Source organism: Elephantulus edwardii, unplaced genomic scaffold (assembly GCF_000299155.1).
Source record: "Elephantulus edwardii isolate Elephantulus edwardi_28Jun2011 unplaced genomic scaffold, EleEdw1.0 scaffold00128, whole genome shotgun sequence".
Taxonomy (NCBI): domain Eukaryota; kingdom Metazoa; phylum Chordata; class Mammalia; order Macroscelidea; family Macroscelididae; genus Elephantulus; species Elephantulus edwardii.
The window spans coordinates 8,261,312-8,267,458 of NW_006399878.1; the positions used below are offsets into that span (position 1 = coordinate 8,261,312).

The 6,147-nt window shown below is 38.1% G+C and overlaps 1 protein-coding gene across 1 annotated transcript in view; it reads left to right on the top strand.

Moving 5' to 3' along the window:
• Positions 1-6,147, top strand: part of SGCZ (sarcoglycan, zeta) — a 755,475-nt gene that overhangs the window by 669,074 nt on the left and 80,254 nt on the right. The gene's annotated exons all lie outside the window — the stretch shown is intronic.

Here is a 6,147-nt window from a genome sequence, read left to right on the forward strand (position 1 = left end):
CAAGACTGTTGACTGTGGAGCCAAGCAAACTAAAGCTGTGAACAATCTCAATCTCTTCACCATCCATCCTGATGCTGCCATTTGGTCCAGTGGTGAGAATCTTTGTCTTCTTAACATTGAGCCTCAATCCATATTGGAGGCTGCAGTCCTTGACCCTCTGAAGCAAGTGCATGAGGTCCTCCTCAGTTTCAGCAAGCAGGGTTGTGTCATCTGCATAACGCAGATTGTTTATGGAACTTCCACCAATCCTGATGCCACATTTCTCCTCATAGAGTCCAGCCTCCCTGATGATCTGTTCTGCATAGAGGTTGAAAAGGTATGGGGATAGGACACATCCCTGGTGTACGCCCTTCCCAAATTTGAGCCATACAGTGTTCCCTTGCTCTGTTCTGATGACTTCCTCCTGGTCCAAGTATAGGTTTTGCATTAGCACGATCAAGTGTTCTGGGATTCCCATTCTTCTCAGAGTCAGCCACAGTTTGTTATGATCCACACAGTCAAATGCCTTTGCGTAGTCAATGAAACACAGATATACATTCCTCTGGTAGTTCCTGCTTTCAGCTAAGGTCCATCTAACATCAGCTACAATATCCCTAGTACCACGACCCCTTCTAAACCCAGCCTGGACTTCGGACAGTTCTCTGCTGATGTGCTGTTCCAGTCGTTTTTAGATAGTCTTCAGTAGAATCTTGCTTGCATGTGAAATCAGTGATACTGTTCTGTAGTTTCTGCACTCAGTTGGGTCACCCTTCTTTGGAATGAGAACAAATATAAATCTCTTCCAGTCAGTTGGCCAAGTGGTTGTTCTCTAGATTTCTTGGCACAATTTTGTGAGCACATCCAGGGCAGCATCTGTTAGCTGAAGTATGTCAATTGGTATACCATCTACTCCTGAGGCCTTATTTTTTGCCATTTCCTTCAAATCAGCCTGGCCTTTTTCTTTTATCACCATAGACTCTTGCTCATATGTTGTTAGTGTTCGATAATTTCCACATCCAGCTGGATCACCTTTCCTGGGGATGGGAATATGGACCTCTTCCAATCTTTTGGCCAGTCAGCTGTGCTCCAAATTTCCTTGCATAGACTTTGAACACATCAAAGCCTGAATGTGCTAATTGAAACAAATCAATTTATATATTATCGATTCCAGGGGCTTTATTTTTTGCTGATACCTTCAATGAAGCTTCTACTACTTCCTGCACTATCATTGACTTCTCTTCATATGGTACTTTCTGAAATTTTTCAGCATCAATCAGTTCTCTCTGGTACAATGATTCTGTGTATTCCCTCCATCTTCTTTTGAGGCTTTCTAGGATCATTCAATATATTGCCATGCCATCATTCAATATTGTAACATGAGGCTTAATTTTTTTTTCAGTTGTCTCATCTTGAGAAATGCAGAGTGAGTTTCTCCCTTTTTATTCTTCAATTCCAGCTCTCTTCACATTCCATTTTAATACTTTTCTTTGTCTTCTTGAACTGCCCTTTGAAATATTCTGTTCAACTGTTTTACTTTGGCATGTTTTCCTTTTGCTTTGGTTTCTCAATGCTTCAGTGCAATTTTTAGAGTTTCTTCTGACATCTATTTTGAATTTTTTTTTTCTTTCTCTATCCTTTATCCCACAACTTATCTGGTCTCTGATGATTGGTGTTCAATGCCTCAGATGATCTTGAAATTCAGGTGGAACTGATTCAAGGTCATATCTCAGATCCTGTTGACTTATTTTCATTTTCTGTAAGCTCAATTTGAATTTGCATGTGAGCAACTGATGGTCTGACCCACAGTCCTCCCCTGACCTAGTTTGACTGCCAATATTGAGCTTCTCCAACAATTTCTTCCACAAATATTATCAATCTGATTCCTATGATTCTCACTAAATGAGATCCAGGTGTAAAGTCATCGTTTTGGTTTTTTTAAAAAGGTATTTGCAGTGAAGAAATCAGAGTAAATACAAAATTCGATCATTCTATTTCCAGTCTTAATACTATCACAAGACCACATTTTCCAACTACTATCCCTTCTCCACTGTTTCCCACTTTTGCATTCCAGTCACCAATTATCCTTAACGCATGTTGATTACATGTTTGGTGGATTTCAGACTGCAAGATTTGGTAAAATTTCTCAGTTTCCTCATCTTTGGCTCCAGATGTAGGAACATATATTTGCATAATAGTCATGTTAATGGGTCATCCTTGCATGCATATGCGTATTTTCTTATCACGACGTTGGACTTCAAGAAAAAAACTTGAAATTGACTTTTTTTTACTATGAATGCAATACCATTCTTCTTCTCTTTTTTATTCCCACTATAATATACCATATGATTATCTGATTTGAAGAGCCAGAACTAGTCCATCTCAACTCATTAATTCCTAGCATGCTGATGTTTACGCATTCTATTTCATTTTTAGCAATTTCCAGTTTTCCAACATTCAAGCTACATACATTCCATGTTCCAATTCTTAAACAATGTTTGTTATTGTTTTTTCTCCTGTCAACTGACTTCGATTGTTTTATTTCAGTTGCAAGTCGAGTAAAAATTGTTAGGTCATTTTTATTTTGTTAGCAATCAAGTATAAGCTGATTGATCATTTAGATTTAGTTAACAATCACCTGTTGGCTGGAAGGATCTTGTTTGAAGCAATTGGGATCTGATGAGCAGGGCTTTGTATTTAAATTTAGTTAGTTTTAATTGTGGTTGCATAGATCTATTCCAGGTGACACAACACTTGTCAGTTTGCTGTACTGAAATAACTTGGGGTCGCTGTGATTCTGAAGTTGTGTCAAATGCCTTAAGGCTTACTTATCGTGGACCGGGTTTAGTGGAACTCCCAAACTAAGACATACTAGGAAGCAGGATTGGCATCCACTTCTTAAATAACAGGCCTTTGAAAACCCTATGAACACAGAGAAATGTATGTCTATCAAATAATAATTCTTAAATTATTTTACAGCTTTACTTATTTAATTGATATTTGTAAAATAAATACACATGTAAAAGGAACAATAGAAATGTGAGGATGGCTGAGTCTGACTTGTACTAATTCCACAAGAGAATGAAATACTGCATCTACTTCTTTTTTTTTTTTTTTTTTTTTGTGGGGTGGGGTGAAATACTGCATCTACTTCTAATTGCAGCACTAATTTTACTGCCATACCAGATCTTAAATCCGTTGCAATAGCTCACAGATCACTCAGAACCATATTCATGATTATGAGGTTTTTAGGAAAATCAAAAGGCTTCTTAAAATATTCGGGTTGGCGCAAAATACAGTCACTCAGGAGAGCTTTTAAAATGTGCTTGCAGGCACCACGGGCTTCAGCCTCCAAGCATAAGGCTAGTTTTACTGAACTATTGTTGCTGTGTGATTTCAAGGCAAAACTGACTCAAAGCTAGCCTCTAGTGGGTTTTCAGAGGCAGTTGATTGCACTGGAGGAAGTTATTCATCCTTCTTCCACAGAGCAGCTGATGGATTCAAACTGTATGTCTTTGGGATTGTAGCGCAGCTTCTTGCTACTAGGCTACTAAAGCTCTTTTAGCCCTCCAATTAAGGCATTCCTACCCCCCAACCCCCAATTCCCTAGTCCTCAAACAAACTTGAGTGAAGGATCCTAGCTCTGGTTCCATGGGGTAGCAATCTCAAGGACAGCTCTGTCTCATATCAGGTCTCTCATTCTCTGCTGCTGCTGCTCCTGTACTTTATGGTCTGAGTCGTGCAGTAATCTTTGGCTCCAAAGGACACACACTCTGCATTCTCTACTTCTTTTCTCGTGGTGAGATTTCTAAACTCTGTTCAATTTAAAAGAAAAACTAGCCAATCGCCTTGTGGATATGTGGTAAAGTCAAGGTTAACAGCTAGGAAAACAATTTTGAAATATAAATCTTTGACATTACAATGTATTAAAGAAAATGGAAAAGAAACAAAAGAGGAATATTGATAATATATAGTTGTTCTATATATTGTTGTGAGGCACTATCCAGTGGACTCAAATTCATAACAAACTTGTATACAATAGATTGAAATCTTATGAGCTCCTATGTCATACTCACAACCCCCTTTGAGCTTTTAAGTCCATTGTTGTATTCACTGTGTCAATCTATCCTAAGGAGGGCTTTCCTCTCCTTCTCTGACTGGCCCATCTTCTTAGCATACCCAAAGTATGTGAGTCAAAGTCTCACAATCTTTGCCTCTAAGTGTTGCCATCAAATCTATTCTTCAGATTTTTTTTTATTCAGATAGAATAAGCAAAATTGTTATTTTTGGCTCTAATTATTGTTATGTGCCATCGAGTTGCTTGTTACTCATAGTGACCGTGTGTACAACAACTCTGAACTCTGCTTTATCCTGAGCCAACCTTATCGTCTCTAACACACCTACCCCCACGACCCCATTCATGACCCCATCAAGGCTCTTCCTCTCTTGTACTTTCCTTCAACTCTTCCAACCCTGATGTCCCTCTACAAGGACTAGTCCTTCCTTGCAACATGCTCAAAGTAAGGCAGACGAAACTCAGGTTTCAGAGATGTTGTACACAGGGTTGCAAGCAACTCAACAGCACTTAACAACAAAAATAACCTAATGGGAATGGAAATTAATTAAGAGAATGTGGTTCAAATACACCAGCTGCTCAGTGAGAGAAGAATAGACATGCTTCTCCACCAGTACAATACACTGCTTTTGAAAATGTACTGGCGGCTCACCTATGTGTCTATTCTGGTTCAACAGCATACAATAACAACAGAAGTTATATGAAAAAAAATGCCCTTTAGCAAACATTATAATAATAATTCAGGCAAAACCACCCCTGAACTATAAACTTTAGGCTTAATGTTTTAAATTGTTTTGAAATGCAATTTACTAGTTTAGAAAGGCTAAAAATTATAATTTTAAACATGACTGTCACAACCCCTGTCAAATACTAAAATAAATATCAGAATTCACAAGATAAAGATCATATGTCATCTGAAAGCCTGCAACAAAGAGAAGGTGATGTTCCAGAGAAAACCAAACATCTTAAGGGCAATCACAAGGAAACTGCCCAAACTCAAATTGATAGTCTATCAAGTATAAGGTGAAAGAAATCTAAGGAGCCTCTGAAGGATATTAGAGGTACTTGCCTTTATATAAGGTATATGATATCGGATGGATTATTTGTCTACAAAGGGTGTTACTATGACAAATGGTATTCTAGATCTATTTCTGGGTAACAAAATAACCCAAAATAAGCGATTTAATACAACATTGTCTAGTTGTTAGATATGATGGATCCTTTTCCATTTCATAGAGACCTTATATACCATAGAGGAAAACACAGCTAGGCTTTGTGCCATCTTCAAAATTGTTACCACATTCAAACCCCTTGTTAGAGCCATTGTACTGTTCTATCCTATAATTTCATTTTTCTTTACATTGACCCTCTGACTTACAGCGTTTAAGGGTGGTTGTTGTTGTTGTTGTTGTCGTTGTTGTTTTCTCAAAAAATTAGCCCCTGCTGATCATATATCCAAAGTAAATAAGGTCAAGTCTCCCTATCCTTGTTCTAAGAAACATTATTTCCTCTCAAAAGAATTTGTTCATTCTTCTGTATATTCAATGAATATACTGTTGTTGTTGTTGTTAGGTGCCATCAAGTCAAGTATGATATATAATGACCTTATGAATGACAGATAATGAACCTTGTCTTATCCTGTGCCGTCTTCATCATCTCTGCCACACTTGAACCCATTCTAACGTCACTGCATCAATCCAACTCATTGAAGGGAGGTCTTCCTCTCTTTTACTGACCCTCTAGTTTTCTGAGTATGATAGTCTTTTCCAAGGACTGGCCCTCAACAAGAGTATAATTAATTAACACGATAAGAACTCTTCAATTCACAAGCTGTAAATTAGGTAGGACTCAGAAGAGATCTCAGAGGAGTTGGCTCTATTCTTCTTGGCGTCATCTGGGATGGTGAAAGGGTGAGGGAATATTATCATCTGAAGTCTTATCTTACTTTCACAAGGCTGCTGCTTGATCTGATTTTCATCTGAGAACTCAGATTCATTTATGTATCAGAGTATCCTTTTGGGCATCTCTGTGACACTCTGGCCTCAGTTACACTTTTTTTTGATGAATGGGTCAGGAGAACCTGGAAAGGGCTGTAC